Consider the following 16,597-nt stretch of genomic DNA (forward strand, 5'->3'; position numbering starts at 1 on the left):
ACGACTGAAGTGACTTAGCAGCAGCAGCAGCAGTAATTTGGAGATATCTTTTTCTAGCTGTAATTACAGCTTTCTCAGAGAAGCTACATAAGTACTGCTAAAATTAGTGGTGGGATGAAGGTACTGATGCACTGTAAATTACTATTATATTCAAGTAGATTGAAATTATTTCTTAAATCTGATGAGAAGAGTCATAAAGTTTGGTTCTTTATCCAGTGGAATAGATTTTTGAGCTCCTGTATTATTTGGAATGATCGATTTTAAGTACTTGGCTTGACTCACCCCTACATGCATCTTTCAAGTGCCTAAGATGGCACAAATCTTATGCTTTCCTAACTGAGAAAAAGGCTATATTTCTCAGGCCAAAGAGATACTGAAAAGTTGTCTTAGCAAAAGATAAAGAACAAGAATACATGTTTTTCCTAAATTCCTTGTTCTGAACCTGCCTCCTTATGATAACAACTAGTTTTACCTGAGGAACTCCCTATCTCCAACTTTTCTTTCTACTTGAAATCCAGCCACATTCCAATTTGCTAATAACTGAAAAATCAATTGCCTCAGAGGCTTGACTAAATATCTTTTCAAATGGCACATTACAAGATGGCAAAAGCTACGTTACAAATCAAAGCAAAGAAACTGCTGAGGCTGTTAGAATAAAAGATGATAGATCGATGTGTGATCGTTCCAGCTAAACATCAACTCTTGAGTTAACTTTAGTAGTTTTAGCTTACTATATTCTGAGAAAAAAAGAGACAGAATTTAACTAACTGCATTTTTAAAATACACACTACAAGCACATGGAACGCTGCTCAATGTTATATTGCAGCCTAAATGGGAGGGGAGTTTAGGAGAGAATGGATACATATGTATGTAAGGCTGAGTCCCTTTGCTGTTCACCTGAAACTATTACAACATTGTTAATCAGCTATATCTCAATATAAAATAAAAAGTTAAAAACAGATAATGATATATTGTTCACAATATTAGTGACAGCAATATATTGCAAAATTTTATTATTTTTTTAAATTTATTGCTTAAAAATTTTAATATTGTTTATTTTACCTTTAGCTTTCAAATATATGTTTTAGCAATTTTACAATGGACATGACAGTATTCATTCTTTTATGTATACAAATTTTTAAGTGATATACATAACCTAGGAGGCCATGCTCAAATTTTACTTTTAGTGTTGGGGTGTCTAGAGTATAAATATACTATACCTCAATAAAAATTAATTTTAAACAAAGAAAATATATAAATTAAATTAAATACATACTACAACAACATAATTTTTAAACCACAGTACTCTCTTGGAAAAAAAAATAGAGCTTTGAAACCAAAGTAGAAGTGACGAAATACAAATGCATACAAAAATTTAGTATATGATAAAGTTGAGGCAATGACATTATTCCATAAAGGATATTGTAAGGTTGGATAGCTATTTGGGGGGGAAATTGCATCCATCCTAACACTTTATTTCAGTAAACATTTCAAAATATTAATACTTAAATGGAAAATGAAACCAGTTCAGAAGAAAATGTGGGAGAAAACTTTCATAATCCAGCATTAGAAGCTTTTCTAAGTATGAAAAAAAAACAGAAAAAAAGTAGAAAAGATGGATAAATTGGACCTCATTTTAAAAAATAAAATTTATATGACCAAAAATCCCTCATACCAATAGTTATAACAAAAATAACAAAATAAGAAAGTAAATACTCTTTCTTAAGATGACTCTTAGAAATGTGGAAAGATGCTGATTAAGGAAAAGGAATTTAAATTTTTGAACTTAACTCCAGGATTTATCATCATTTACAAATAATTAAAAGATGGGTATTTAGAAATGACAATGTCTGCTATAATAGTTGCAATTTGACGTTTGATTGGCGCTTCCCCAGTGGCTCAGTGGTAAAGAATCCACCTGCAATGCTGGAGACATGGGTTTGATCCCTGAGTCAAGAAGATCACCTGGTGAAGGAAATGGCTACCCATTCCAGTATTCTTGCCTGAAGAATCCCATGAATAGTGAGCCCGGTGGGCTCTAGTTTATAGGATTGCAAAGAATCAGACACAATAGAAATGACAGCATGCACTCACACACGATTATGTTTAATTAGTCTTCAGGTGACTTTCCACCACTGTTTACTGCACCAATGAGTTTGTTAGGCCACTTGTACTGAACATAACTGAAAAGGGAAAAATGGAAAATATTGCCAGCATTGGAGAAGAAGAAACAATATGGCTAGATTTTGTTATTGTTTGTGCTTTTTTAAAGTTGCATTTTGGCAGAAGGAGATTGCCACCTTTTAAAAAATATATCATTAACAAATTCTGAAAAGTATGAAATGCATAATAATAATCACTCATAATCATACCTAAAGATGGACACACTGAGGACTTTAATTTCCCTCTCCACTTCCTCTAATAAATATACACTCCTTTAGGACACACACACGTACCATACAGACTGTATATACTGTGTATACAGAATATAATATACAATGTAATACAGCAGAATTTTCTAATCTGTATTTTTCATTGAACATATTATAAGCTGGGGAAAGAGGTTTAAATAGCTTTTAAGAAAATATAAGGATATTTTCACACATGAAATAGCAGTTCGTGTAAGAATGGGGGGTTGGGGGAAGAGGGTTGAATTTTAATTTCTTCATAGCAATGTATATGTGTCTATTAGAGAAACCTGTATTTTCTGTCCTCTTGTTTTCTTTCCACAGAGAAAGGCTTCCTGCCTGAATACCACTTCCCATTTCTTTTTCATGTGAGATGGAGTGACTTATCTACTGAGATGGAGTAATTAGTGAGTTTAAAAACAACTTGTCCATGGGCAGCTGTGCTCTTTCAGGGTTCTCTGCTTCCATTCAGGAAGCATTCATTCTGTTTACCTTCTGCATTGAAAAATTACTGCCCCAATGGTAAGACCTGTGCCTACACACACTGCTCTGTACCTACTTGAGTGGGTAAATTTAATTCTAGAGTAAAGTGTTGGGAGGCGCATCAAAACTACAATCTCGAACACAGCCTTAATCTGTAATTAAGTTGCTACTTTATCTTGAGATGCTTGCCTGTTTTCATTTGACTCAAACTTACAAGGTGAAGAAAGGCAGTATGGGTAAAACCCCAACTTTGTCTATAATTTGTTGTTGATATTGTTACTAAGTCACGTCCGACTCTGCAACCCCATTGACTGTAGCATGCCAGGCTCCTCTGTCCATGGAATTTTGTGTCCAATTCACAAAGCTTTTTCATGTATATTCTCTTATTTGCTTTTCACAATAACCCTTAGATGTAAGAGGGAAGACATTAACATTTGTTGAGTGCATGCCTCCTGTTTGTCAGAAATGTGCTATAAGATTTACTTTTATTAAAGTTTAATTAATCTTCACAACTTCCAAAAATAGAATTTGTCTTTATTTTAAAGATCAGAAAATGGAGTTTCAGAGAGATGAAATGATTCACCTAAAGATAGATAAGTAATAAGAGGCAGGACCAGAAGTCCGAGCTGACTGTAAACACTAGGATTATGTGCCTCATAATCTGTATTTCCAGGTCCTGGTCTCAAAGTTGGCACAGAGAAGGCATTCAGTCAATATTGTTCAAAATTGACTCCAGATAAATGCTCTTTCCACTGCATCATGAAGGGAGAAGAGAGATATTTTAAACTACCAAATGCAGGCAATCTTCAGGCTACAATCCTAGTTCCATGGGAGTTGGACAGTAAGGGAATGGGGGAACTAAGGCTTGTTTTTGACATATTTATGCTGCATGTGATACAACAGAAAATGGAAAGGACTATGAATTTTGAGATCTAGTGTGTCACGGTGGCCTTGTCACTGTTAAAGCAGTGAGACCTTGGACACAGCCGCTTCCTTGTTCTCACCCACAATTCCCTAATCTGAAAAAGAGAAATGCTAACCCATCTTGGAACATGTTGTAATCCTGATAGTCTGGGCTTCCCTGGTGGCTCAGACAGTAATGAATCCCCCTGCAATGCAGGAGTCCTGGGTTCTATCCCTGGGCTAGGAAGGGAACGGCTACCCACTACAGTATTCTGACCTGGAGAAAATTCCATGGACAGAGGAGCCTGGCAGGCTACAGTCCAGGGGTCGCAAGAGTCGGACATGACTGACTAGACCTGATAGTCTATCAATACATGAAACTCAAAGCTTAATTTTGGAAAGAACAAATGCTGCTACTTTCTAAACAACAATGACTGTGTGTTTATTGTATAGTTGTGCAAAGAAATTGTAATTTAACACATGAACAAAGGTATCTATAAGTTTTGAACATAACATAGTTCTCACATGTCCGCAAGTTTACAAGTCCAGAAATTCCTGAGGATAGAAAGACAGAGACATTAGTCGATAAAATCAGAACATTCCAAACAAGAAGTTATCGGACTTCCCTGGTGGTCTAAAGGTTAAGACTCTGCACTTACAATGCATGGGGCTCAGGTTTGATCCCTGGCTGGGAAACTTAGATCCCACATCTCATGTGGCGCAGCGAGAAAAGATAAAAAGAAAGAAAGAAATATCCTCCATAAAAGAGGAGATGTATGCATAGGTATGCCTGACTCACTTTGTTGTACAGCAGTGTAAAGCAACTATGCATGTTGTAGAGCAACTAAGTCACTCAGTCATGCCCAACTCTTTGTGACTTCGTGGATTGTAGCCCATCAGGCTCCTCTGTCCATGGGATTCTCCAAGTGAGAATACTGGAGTTGGTTGCCATTTCCTTCTCCAGTGGATCTTCCTGACCCAGGGACTGAACCTGTGTCTCTTGTGTCTCCTGCATTGGCAAGCAGGTTCTTTACCACTAACACCACCCAAGAAGCCTCAAGGCAACCATACTTCAACACAAATAAACAGGAAGTTACAGCATATATTCTGTTGGAAAATGTATTGATCTGAAAGTCATGATTCACAACTTACCTTTAAAACAAAGGCCAAATAGAAAACAGTTTTGCCCAAGAAAAGTTAAATGTACCTTCCATCCAGGTTCCTCCCTCTTTTTGCCTCTTACACACACACACACACACACACACACACACACACACCCCATGAATGCTGTTTTGGCATGAACACACACACAGATAACTTGTTTTAAAAGATAGGAAAGGAAATTAAAAGAAGCAGTCATTTTCTTTTTCACTTCTGACCATATTGCCAGCAACAGATGACAATGAAGAAAATCTGCAGTGATATGCACCCTGCTCTATCTTTGCTGACCTGAGTCTTCCACAGTCGAAAGAAAGCAGGTAATACCCTCCATAAGCAGAAGAAAAGCTTTAAAAATTGCTCAAGTTTACTAGTATCTTATGCTGATTTTTTTAGATGCAGATGTAAGATTCAATGTGACAGCAGAATGTACATGTCAAAAAGTACTCTATTCAGTGGCTTGACTTTTGAGAAAATAAACAAGCCTGAAAATTAACTTACTCTATTTTCAACAGGTTTAAACCACAATGTTCTAGGGGGAAAAAATGAAAATCACATTTAGATTTTCATTGCCTGCATCCAGAGGCATTCAGTTGTATACCAATATCTATTGTATACCAATTCTAGCCAAATCATTCCTACAAAGTAGCAATGAAAGAGTATTTCTTGCCAGATAAGAACCAAGTATTGTCTTACCAATTTTCAAAAGGAAAAAGGGGTGGGGAAAGTGCAGTGAATTACTGTCAAACAAAGGTGCTATGTATATATCAGAATTATCAAGGAAATATTTTTTAAAAATTAGATGCAGGTAGTCTCAGCAATATTGACATGCAAATAATTATGTAAAAATATACAAATAATAGTCCAGCAGAATTCTATAGTCGTTACTCTAGATTTTGCCTCCCTATTGAAAAATCTGAAGTGAAGTGAAAGTCCCTCAGTTGTATCTGACTTTTTGCAACTCCATGGACTGTAGTCCATGGAATTCTCCAGGCCAGCTTTTCCCTTATCCAGGGGATCTTCCCAATCCAGGGATCAAACCCAGGTCTCCCACATTACAGGCAGATTCTTTACCAGCTGAGCCACAAGAGAAGCCCAAGGATACTGGCATGTGTAGCCTATCCCTTGTCCATGGGATCTTCTCAACCCAGGAATCAAACTGGGGTCTCCTGCATTGCAGGCAGATTCTTTACCAGCTGAGCTATTGGGAAAGCCTCCAAAAGCCTACAGCACCTGATATTCCCAGGCAGTCTCCCATCCAAGTACTAACCAGGCCCAACCCTGTTTAGCTTCTGAGATCAGATGAGATTGGGCACCTTCAGGATGGTATGGCCATAGCCATCAGTTCATGGCAAAAGATGGGGAAACAGTAGAAACAGTGACAGGCTTTATTTTGAGGGGGGGTCCAAAATCACTGCAGATGATGACTGCAGCTGTGAAATTAAAAGATGCTTGCTCTTTGGAAGAAAAGCAATGAACAATCTAGACAGCATATTAAAAAGCAGAGACATTACTTTGCCAACAAAGGTCTGTCTAATCAAAGCTATGGTTTTTTCAGTAGTCATGTATGGATGTGAGAGTTGAACTATAAAGAAAGCTGAGCACCAAAGAATTGATGCTTTTGAACTGTTGATGTTGGAGAAGACTCTTGAGAGTCCCTTGGACTGCAAGGAGATCCAACCAGTCCATTCTAAAGGTATCAGTCCCGGGTGTTCATTGGAAGGACTGATGTTAAAGCTGAAACTCCAATACTTTGGCCACCTCATGAGAAGAACTGACTCATTGGCAAAGACCCTGATGCTGGAAAAGATTGAGGGCAGGAGGAGAAGGGGACGACAGAGGATGAGATGGTTGGATGGCATCACTGACTTGATGGACATGAGTTTGAGTGAGCTCCGAGAGTTGGTGATGGACAGGGAAGCCTGGCATACTGCAATCCATGGGGTTGCAAAGAGCTGGACATGACTGAGTGACTGAACTGAACTGATTGAAAAATCTAACCCTGACACTAGTTATCTAGCCTTAATACCAATAAAAGTCTCTTCCTTCTCCTTTAGCAGCTTCAAAATAATACTGTAGCCAAAATTTAAAGAGTCCCTTATAAATACACCCTTTACTCTTCAAAGCACTTATACTTCCATTAACAAAAATTATAGAATGTATGAACAAAAAGGGATATAAGGAACAATTTTCTAAAATCCCCTTATGTGACAAATCATTTAAGTCAATAAATGCCATTTGCATACTTTCTAAATAGATGCTATGCTGCCTGCGGACAGGAAGGAAAACAAAATATATGCAGATGTTGTCATCATGGGGTTTTCCTGCTTGTTCAAGTTTATCTAGTTTATAAGAGCCTGATCCAAGACTGTGACCCAAATCCCTTATTTCTAAGCTCTTTTCAGTATCCAGCATGCCCTTCTGTTCTTTGTTGGTCCTCTAAATCACAGTTACTATGAACCTCATTTTACAAATAAAGCAACGAAGGACAAAAATTTATATAATAAGCTCTAAGTCATGTACATAATATGCTTCAAGGCAAGGCTTTGCCCCATGTTTCCAGATATCTAGTCCAGTGTGCTTACTACTATACCAGAAGTAGTAAGCAATACTCTAGGAATAGATTGACTAGCATAATTTGGTAGTGAACTGCATGGTTAAAGACATAACTGTTGGGTATATCCAAGTTTAGGGGGCAGGAGTTCCTTAACTGATGAGTGATGTGTTACAAGGACACAAGAATGGGGATGATAGCAAGTTCATTTAATATTTTCTACCTATGTGCACAATATCTTTACCTGAACAAAAGTCATTCATATTGTCAAATACACTATTATGCTATAATTCAAAAATTATATAATACTACCTATCTTTATCCAGTAAGCACAAAAGCTAGTACATGGTACTAGATATAAGTAATATAAAAATGGATAAGATTTGGTCTCTGTCCTAAAACAGACTTACTCAGTGTGTATTAACTCACTTCAGTTATATCCAACTTTTTGTGACCATATGGACTGTAGCCCACCATGCTCACTATCCATGGGATTCTCAGGAGACAATTAGATTAAAGCTTTATTGAGCAAGGCCCTGCTCACCAGAGCATGACCCAGTTTTCCCCAATACCAGTCCCTCCCATTAGGAAGCTTACACAAGCCTCTAAGCCTTCTCTCTCAGAGGGCAGACAAAAGAAGCAAGAAAGAAGTGTTAGTCATTTAGTCATGTCTGACTCTTTGTGACCCCATGGACTATAGCCTGCCAGGCTCCTCCATCCATGGATTTTCCAGGCAAGAATACTAGAGTTGGCTGCCATTTCCTTCTCCAGGGGATCTTCCAACCCAGGGATCAAACCTGGGTCTCTCATATTTCAGGCAGACTCTAGCATCTGAGTCACCAGGGAAACTGAAAGAAGCAAGAAGAACTACAATCCCACAGCAACTAAAAAGCAAACCACATTACAGAAAGTTAATCAGCGTGGAAAAGCACAAAGTTATATCCCAGATGAGGGACAAGGTAAAACCCATAAAAACAACTAAATGAAGTGGAGATAGGCAACCTTCCAGAAAAAGAATTCATAATAATGATAATGAATGATTTGCATGAATGATAATGAATGATTTCTGAATAATGATTCAGAAAAAGAATGAAGGCAGAGACTGAGAAGATGCAAGAAATGTTAACCAAAGACCTAGAAGAACTAAAGAACAAACAAGCAAAGATGAATAGTACACTACAAGGAATCCATAGCAGAATAACTGAGGCAGAAGAACAGACAAATGACCTGGAGGACAGGATGGTGGAAATCACTGCTACAGAATAGAATATAGAAAAAAGAATGAAAACAAATGAAGACAGCCTAAGAGACCTCTGGAACAACATTAAACACACCAACATTCACACTATATGAGTCCCAGAAGAAGAGGAGAAAGAGAAAAGTTCTGAGAAAATATTTGAAGAGATAATAGCTGAAAACATTCTTAACATGGGAAAGGAAATAGTCAACCAAGTCCAGGAAACACAAGGAGTCCCAGGCAGGATAAAACTGAAAGGGGAACACACCAAGACACATATTAATCAAACTGACATAAATTAAAGACAAAGATAAAATACTAAAAGAAACAAGAGAAAAATGACAAATAACATACAAGGGAACTCCCATCAGGCTATCATTTGACTTCTCAATAGAAGTTCTACAAGCCAGAAAAGAATGGCATGATATATTTAAAGGGATGAAAGGGAAGAGCCTACAACCAAGAATACTCTACCCAGCAAGACTCTCCTTCAGATTTAATGGAGAAATCAACAGCTTTCCAGACAAGCAAAAGTTAAGAGAATTCAGTATCACCAAATCAGCTTTACAACAAATTCTAAAGGAGCTTCTCCAGGCAGGAAACAAGAGAAGGAAAAGACCTACCTACAAAAAATAAACCCAAAGCAATTGAGAAACAATAAGATCATCAGTTCAGTTCAGTCACTCAGTCATGTCCAACTCTTTGCAATCCCATGAACTGCAGCATGTCAGACCTCCCTGTCCATCACCAACTCCCAAAGTTCACCCAAACCCATGCCCATTGAGTTGGTGATCCATCCAACCATCTTATCTTCTGTTGTCCCCATCTCCTGCCCTCAATTTTTCCCAGCATCAGGGTCTTTTCCAGTGAGTCAGCTCTTCGCATCAGTTGCCCAAGTATTGGAGTTTCAGCTTCAACATCAGTCCTTCCAATGAACACCCAGGACTGATTTCCTTTAGGATGGATTGGTTGGATCTCCTTGGAGTCCAAGGGACTCTCAAGAGTCTTCTCCAACACCACAGTTAAAAAGCATCCATTCTTCAGTGCTCAGCTTTCTTCACAGTCCAACTCTCACATCCATACATGATCACAGGGAAAACCATAGCCTTGAATAGACAAAACTTTGTTGGCAAAGTAATGTCTCTGCTTTTTAATATGCTGTCTAGGTTGATCATAACTTTCCTTCCAAGGAGTAACCGTCTTTTAATTTCATGGCTGCAATCACCATCTGTAGTGATTTTGGAGCCCAAAAAAATGAATTCTGACACTGTTTCTACTGTTTCCCCATCTATTTCCCATGGAGTGATGGGACCAGATGCCATGATCTTCATTTTCTAAATGTTGAGCTTTAAGCCAACTTTTTCACTCTCCTGTTTCACTTTCATCAAGAAGCTTTTTATTCCTCTTCACTTTCTGTCATAAGGATGGTGTCATCTGCATATCTGAGGTTATTGATATTTTTCCCGGCAATCTTGATTCCAGTTTGTGCTTCTTCCAGTCTGGCGTTTCTCATGATACACTCTGCATATAAGTTAAATAAGAAGGGTGACAATATACAGCCTTGATGAACTCCTTTTCCTATTCGGAACCAGTCTGTTGTTCCATGTCCAGTTCCAACTGTTGCTTCCTGACCTGCATATAGGTTTCTCAAGGGGCAGGTCAGGTGCTCTGATACTCCCATCTCTTTCAGAATTTTCCACAGTTTATTGTGATCCACACAGTCAAATGCTTTGGCATAGTCAATAAAGCAGAAATTTACCTTAACTGTAAATGGATTAAATGTACCAACTGAAAGACACAAACTGGATGAGCAGATGAAAATATGTGCATGTATGTTCTTCCACTTACCATACCTCTCTGCTTGACCCCTAAAATTGTATGTAATTACTTTATATTGTTAGGTTAATCATGTTCCCATTATGGCTTGCAGTTGTATTTATCTTTTATTTTTTGTCTGGTTATTGATTGTGGAAATTGATAAACATCTTTTACTATTGTGATTATGTAACTATTACTCACTTAATACTATTGTATCATGATTGGTAGACAGAAAAATAATAGAATTGTATATCACCAAAACTACCATTTAACAGAAAAGCTTGTAATGTCTTTTTAAAATCTAGATGCATATCAAAATTATCTTGGAAATTTTTGAAAAATACAAGTACCCAATTATTGCTGGTTTTTTGGTTATATTTCTAATGAGTAGCCATGTTTAAAAACAACTGGACTATATGAAGATCTTTAACTTTTATGTAGTTTGTTTCACTTTGCTACATCATATTCAGCACTCTCATCTTATTTCACTTATGTTTTCCAATTTCTCCATCTCTTTTTTTATGTTTTTTCTCAAGCCTTTATCAAGCAGAGTATAAATGCTTTTTTATAAATATATATAATATGTATAATATATGTATTTTAGAAAACGTATGAATTGTTACCTAACTAAAAAATGTGTGACATTTTGATTCTACTTACTTGACTTAGTATGAATAGAATTCTAGATTTCTAACTTAAAAAAAAAAAAAAGATATGCAACAAGCAACAAAAATTTACTGTATAGCATAGGGAACAATAGCCAATATCTTGTAATAAACTAAATGGAAAATACTTTCAAAATTAACATGTGTATATAACATGCATAATAACAAATGTATAACTGAATCACACACACAATAAAAGAATTCTACTTTTTGAAATTTAGTAATGTTTAACTTTTTGCAGGTTTTCTAAATGTCCTATGGACATCTAATAACAAGTACGAGATACAAAATTTTAAAAATATTTGTGTAGGAAATAAGATTCAGTTCAGTTCAGTTGCTCAGTCACGTCTGACTCTGCGACCCCATGAATCGTAGCATGCCAGGTCTCCCTGTCCATCACCAACTCCCGGAGTTCACTCAGACTCACCTCCATCAAGTCAGTGATACCATCCAGCCATCTCATCCTCTGTCATCCCCTTTTCCTCCTGCCCCTAACCCCTCCCAGCATCAGAGTCTTTTCCAATGAGTCAACTCTTCACATGAGGTGGCCAAAGTACCAGAGTTTCAGCTTCAGCATCATTCCTTCCCAAGAACACCCAGGGCTGATCTTCTTCAGAATGGACTGGTTGGATCTCCTTGCAGTCCAAGGGACTCTCAAGAGTCTTCTCCAACACCACAGTTCAAATAAGATTAACATAAATTGTTTAAATGAAATCTACTATATTTAAATTATTAATGAAATCATTCAAGATCTTCTATTCTTATGTTTTCACACTTGATAAAATATTCCCAGAGAAATGTTATTATGTCTCACTATGATTATATATATTTTTATTCTCCCTTATATTTCTTCTGATTTTTGCTTTATGTATCTTTGTTGTTAGGTGTCTAATGGTTTATGATGTCTATCTTCTTTGTGAATTGTACCTTTTATCATTAAAAATATTCATCTCTGTTTCATTTTTAAAAGGACACATATATTATATCATAGAATGGAATACTATACAACAGTGTAAAATAAAGAATTATAGTTATTGTGCAAGAAATGGAATGATTCTCAAAAAAAAGGCAAGAAATTTCATGTGAACTTTTCCAAAGAATACAAAAGGAAAAAATACTTCCCATTGTCCCTGGTATTAGTATATCACTGATACCAAAACTAGCAAGGACATTATATAAAAGGAAAATTGCAAACCAATGCATCTTATAAAAACAAATGCAAAAATCCTAAATAAGGTATTAGTGAATGGATTCAACAATATATAAAATATATCACCAACAAAAGAGTAAAATGTTGGATTAACATGCGAAAATCTATCACCATTTTAACAGATGTAAAAATTACTATCTCTTTTTATGTATATCTTTTTATATATGTATATATATTTTTATACACATAAAATCACTTGCTAAAATCTAAAATTTGTTAATGATAAAACTCCTTAATATACTAATAATAAAAGAGAGCTATCAAAGTCTGATAAAAGTTAGCCATAAAAATTCTACAATTAGCATCCTTCTAAATGGTAAAATTTGATCTCTGGTTCCTCTGCCTTTTCTAAAACCAACTTGAACATCAGGGAGTTCACAGTTCATGTATTGTAGAAGCCTGGCTTGGAGAATTTTGAGCATTACTTTACTAGCATTTGAGATAAGTACAATTGTGCGGTAGTTTGAACATTCTTTTGCATTTCCTGCCAACATCCGCTGGATCATGGAAAAAGCAAGAGAGTTCCAGAAAAACATCTATTTCTGCTTTATTGACTATGCCAAAGCCTTTGACTGTGTGGATCACAATAAACTGTGGAAAATTCTGAAAGAGATGGGAATACCAGACCACCTGATCTGCCTCTTGAGAAATCTGTATGCAGGTCAGGAAGCAACAGTTAGAACTGGGCATGAAACAACAGACTGGTTTCAAATAGGAAAAGGAGTACATCAAGGCTGTATATTGTCACCCCGCTTATTTAACTGCTATGCAGAGTACATCATGAGAAACGCTGGCTGGAAGAAGCACAGGCTGGAATCAAGATTGCTGGGAGAAATATCAATAACCTCAGATATGCAGACGACACTACCCTTACGGCAGAAAGTGAAGAAGAGTTAAAAAGCCTCTTGATGAAAGTGAAAGAGGAGAGTGAAAAAGTTGGCTTAAAGCTCAACATTCAGAAAACGAAGATCATGTCATCCGGTCCCATCACTTCATGGGAAATCGATGGGGAAACAGTGGAAACAGTGTCAGATTTTAATTTTGGGGGCTCCAAAATATCTGCAGATGGTGACTGCAGCCATGAAATTAAAAGACGCTTACTCCTTGGAAGAAAAGTTATGACCAACCTAGATAGTATATTCAAAAGCAGAGACATTACTTTGCCAACTAAGGTCCATCTAGTCAAGGCTATGGTTTTTCCTGTGGTCATGTATGGATGTGAGAGTTGGACTGTGAAGGAAGCTGAGCGCCAAAGAATTGATGCTTTTGAACTGTGGTGTTGGAGAAGACTCTTGAGAGTCCCTCAGACTGCAAGGAGATCCAACCAGTCCATTCTGAAGGAGATCAACCCTGGGATTTCTTTGGAAGGAATGATGCTAAAGCTAAAACTCCAGTACTTTGGGCACCTCATGTGAAGAGTTGACTCATTGGATAAGACTCTGATGCTAGGAGGGATTGGGGGCAGGAGGAGAAGGGGACGACCGAGCATGAGATGGCTGGATGGCATCAGCGACTCGATGGAGATGAGTCTGAGTGAACTCTGGGAGATGGTGATGAACAGGGAGGCCTGGCGTGCTGTGATTCATGAGGTCACAAAGAGTCAGACACAAATGAGCAACTGAAATGAACTGAACTGAACTGAAATGGTAAAATATTGACCACTTTTCTCTTCAGTTAAGAAACTGATAAGGATAATCCACATCACCACTTCTATTCAACATTATGCTTTTAATATTAGAAGAAAAATGAAGACAAAATTTTAAAATTGAAAAGGAAGAAATCATAATGTCAATATTCATAAATGATATGATTATATACATAGAAAATCAAAAGAATATATAAACTATTAGGATTAGTAAGTAAATTAATAAGCATACATAATTAATAAATAGTTTATGAATTCAATATACAAAAATATTTTATACATTTTCAAGGAAGAAATGGAAAATGTAACTTTTAAAAGAACACCATTTACATAGTATCAAAACATCAAATATATAGGAATAAATCTAATAAAATCTATACAAGTTGCTTACTCCTTGGAAGGAAAGTTATGACCAACCTACACAGCATATTTAAAAAGCAGAGACATTACTTTGTCAACAAAGGTCTGTCTAGTCAAGGCTATTGTTTTTCCAGTGGTCATGTATGGATGTGAAAGTTGGACTATAAAGAAAGCTGAGCACCAAAGTATTGATGCTCTTGAACTGTGGTGTTGGAGAAGACTTGAGAGTCCCTTGGACTGCAAGAAGATCCAACCAGTTCATCCTAAAGGAAATGAGTCCTGAATATTCATTGGAAGGACTGATGTTGAAGCTGAAACTCCAATAACTTGGCCACCTGATGCGAAGAGCTGACTCATTTGGAAACACCCTGATGCTGGATAAGATTGAAGGTGGGAGGAGAAGGGGATGAATGAGGATGAGATGGTTGGATGGCATCACGGACTCAATGGACATGAGTTTGAGTGAACTCCGGGAGTTGATGATGGACAGGGAGGTCTTGCGTACTGTAGTCCATGGGTCACAAAAAGTTGGATACGACTGAGCAACTGAACTAAACTGAACTGTACCTTCTAATTCAGGAAGGATAGTCTTTCAAATAAATGGTATTAGAGCAACTGGATATATAAATATGAAAAAAATGAACCATGGCTACTTCATGCCATACACAAATTAATTTGATATGGATCATAAACCTAAATGTTAAATAATAAATCTTACAGTGAAAAACAGGAAAACATCATCATGACCTTGAATTAGGCAAAACTTTCTTAAAAGAACAAAGAAAGCGTCAACCATTTTTTCAAAAAGATTCAGAAACCAAATACTAGAAACAAACAAAATAACTATCAGTAGTTAAATAAATGCATAAGCCATAATATTACTGCACAATAATCAAAACAGTATTGTACTGGCACAAAAACAGACATATATATATAAATATGAAACAGGATAGAAAGCTCAGAAATAAACTCATGCACTTGTGGTCAATTAATATACAACAAAAGAGGCAAGAATATACAATGAAGAAAAGATGGTCTCTTCAGTAAGTGGTGCTGGGAAAACTTGACAGCTATATGCAAAATAATGAAATTAGAACATTCTTTAACACCATATAGAAAAGTAAACTCAAAATGAATTAAAGACTTAAATGTAAGACCAGATACTATAAAACTCCTAGAGGAAAGCATAGAACACTTTTTGACATAAATTGCAGTATATTTTTTTGATCCATCTCCTAGAGTAATGGAAATAAAAGCAAAAAATAACAAATGGGACCTAATTAATATTAAAGCCTTTACACAGCAAAGGAAACCATAAGCAAAACAAAAAGATAATTTATGCACTAGGATAAAATATTTGCAAATTATACCTTTGACAAGGTATTAATTTCCAAAGTATACAAACAGCTCACACCACTTAATAATAAAAAAACAACCCAATCTAAATAATGAGTGAAGACCTAAACTGACATTTCTTGAGAAAAGACATACAGAGGGCTAACAGGCACATTAAAAGAGCCTCAATATTGCTAGTTATTGCTGCTGCTGCTGCCAAGTTGCTTCAGTCGTGTCCAACTCTGTGAGACCCCATAGATGGCAGCCCACCAGGCTCCCCCATCCCTGGGATTCTCCAGGCAAGACCACTGGAGTGGGTTGCCATTTCCTTCTCCAATGCATGAAAGTAAAAAGTGAAAGTGAAGTCACTCAGTCATGTCTGACTCTTAGCAACCCCATGAATTGCAGCCTACCAGGCTCCTCCGTCCATGGGATTTTCCAGGCAAGAGTACTGGAGTAGGGTGCCATTGCCTTCTCCAATTGCTAATTATTAGAGAAATGCAATTCTCAACAATGAAGTATTACCTCATGCCAGTCAGAATGAAAGTGACAGTGAAAGTCACTGAGTCATGTCCTCTCTTTGAGACCCCATAGTCTTTACAGTTCATGGAATTCTCCAGGCCAGAATATAGGAGTGAGTAGTCTTTCCCTTCTCCAAGGGATCTTCCCAACCCAGGCATTGAACCCAGGCCTCCTGTACTGCAGGCAGATTTTTTACCATTTAAGCCACAAAGAAAGCCTGAGAATACTGGCGTGGGTAGCCTATCCCTTCTCCAGCAGATCTTTCTGACCTAGGAATTGAACAGGGGTCTCCTGCATTC

The 16,597-nt window shown here is 37.0% G+C and overlaps 1 pseudogene; it reads right to left on the minus strand.

Moving 5' to 3' along the window:
• Positions 1-6,173: 6,173 nt before the first annotated feature.
• On the minus strand, positions 6,174-6,292 carry LOC138081555 (5S ribosomal RNA; annotated as a pseudogene).
• Between the last annotated feature and the right edge of the window lie 10,305 nt (positions 6,293-16,597).

This window comes from Capricornis sumatraensis, chromosome 6, assembly GCF_032405125.1.
Source record: "Capricornis sumatraensis isolate serow.1 chromosome 6, serow.2, whole genome shotgun sequence".
NCBI classification, from domain to species: Eukaryota; Metazoa; Chordata; class Mammalia; order Artiodactyla; family Bovidae; genus Capricornis; species Capricornis sumatraensis.